This window comes from Palaemon carinicauda, chromosome 10 (genome assembly GCF_036898095.1).
Source record: "Palaemon carinicauda isolate YSFRI2023 chromosome 10, ASM3689809v2, whole genome shotgun sequence".
Lineage (NCBI taxonomy): Eukaryota > Metazoa > Arthropoda > Malacostraca > Decapoda > Palaemonidae > Palaemon > Palaemon carinicauda.
Window position 1 is genome coordinate 148273505 of NC_090734.1, and position 2200 is coordinate 148275704.

Consider the following 2200-nt stretch of genomic DNA (forward strand, 5'->3'; position numbering starts at 1 on the left):
GAAAAAACTATTGCATTCTGAAGGGAGAAACTTCCACATTCTCCAACTGAAAACTTCCGGATTCTGTTGACAGAAACTTCTACACAAACATCAGCATCCATCAAGAAAAAACTATTGCATTCTGAAGGGAGAAACTTCCACATTCTCCAACTGAAAACTTCCGGATTCTGTTGACAGAAACTTCTACACAAACATCAGCATCCATCAAGAAAAAACTATTGCATTCTGAAGGGAGAAACTTCCACATTCTCCAACTGAAAACTTCCGGATTCTGTTGACAGAAACTTCTACACAAACATCAGCATCCATCAAGAAAAAACTATTGCATTCTGAAGGGAGAAACTTCCACATTCTCCAACTGAAAACTTCCGGATTCTGTTGACAGAAACTTCTACACAAACATCAGCATCCATTAAGAAAAAACTATTGCATTCTGAAGGGAGAAACTTCCACATTCTCCAACTGAAAACTTCCGGATTCTGTTGACAGAAACTTCTACACAAACATCAGCATCCATTAAGAAAAAACTATTGCATTCTGAAGGGAGAAACTTCCACATTCTCCAACTGAAAACTTCCGGATTCTGTTGACAGAAACTTCTACACAAACATCAGCATCCATTAAGAAAAAACTATTGCATTCTGAAGGGAGAAACTTCCACATTCTCCAACTGAAAACTTCCGGATTCTGTTGACAGAAACTTCTACACAAACATCAGCATCCATTAAGAAAAAACTATTGCATTCTGAAGGGAGAAACTTCCACATTCTCCAACTGAAAACTTCCGGATTCTGTTGACAGAAACTTCTACACAAACATCAGCATCCATTAAGAAAAAACTATTGCATTCTGAAGGGAGAAACTTCCATATTCTCCAACTGAAAACTTCCGGATTCTGTTGACAGAAACTTCTACACAAACATCAGCATCCATTAAGAAAAAACTATTGCATTCTGTCAGGAGAAACTTCCATATTCTCCACCTGAAAACTTCCGGATTCTGTTGACAGAAACTTCTCCACAAACATCAGCATCCATTAAGAAAAACTATTGCATTCTGTCAGGAGAAACTTCCATATTCTCCACCTGAAACTTCCGTATTCTATTGACAGAAAATTCTCCACAAACATCAGCATCCATTAAGAACAAACTATTGCATTCTGTCAGGAGAAACTTCCATATTCTCCACCTGAAACTTCCGTATTCTATTGACAGAAAATTCTCCACAAACATCAGCATCCATTAAGAACAAACTATTGCATTCTGTCAGGAGAAACTTCCATATTCTCCACCTGAAACTTCCGTATTCTATTGACAGAAACTTCTCCACAAACATCAGCATCCATTAAGAACAAACTATTGCATTCTGTCAGGAGAAACTTCCATATTCTCCACCTGAAACTTCCGAATTCTATTGACAGAAACTTCTCCAGAAACATCAGCATCCATTAAGAAAAAACTATTGCATTCTGAAGGAGAAACTTCCACATTCTCCACCTGAAACTTCCGAATTCTGTTGACAGAAACTTCTCCTGAAACATCAGCATCCATTAAGAAAAAACTATTGCATTCTGAAGGAGAAACTTCCACATTCTCCACCTGAAACTTCCGAATTCTGTTGACAGAAACTTCTCCACAAACATCAGCATCCATTAAGAAAAAAACTATTGCATTCTGAAGGAGAAACTTCCATATTCTCCGCTGAAAACTTCCGATTCTATTGACAGAAACTTCTCCAGAAACATCAGCATCCATTAAGAAAAAACTATTGCATTCTGAAGGAGAAACTTCCATTCTCCAGCTGAAAACTTCCGGATTCTGTTTATAGAAACTTCCTCATGAGATCGATGAACTATGAGTAAAATCCCTCGAGGCAAAATTTCCTTATTCTCTAAGAAAAAACTAATGGATCACTAGATTATATTGAGATAAACTTACCTTGAGGGGAGCCTTTTTAAAAGACAGTTAAAGTGTCCTTTACATGAAAACCTCAGACGACTTTAGACAGAAACTTCAGAATTCATAAAAGAGAAACTTCAGGACCCTTCAGAGGAAAACTTCAAGAAGATAATGAGTTAGGTCATTTAAAAACGTTTTTAGCAGGATTTTTAGACAGATATCATGGAGCATTACGATGATGTAAAAATCAAATTTAGCCAATTTTTGTGGTAATACCGTTACCTATGAATAGTAAAAAACGG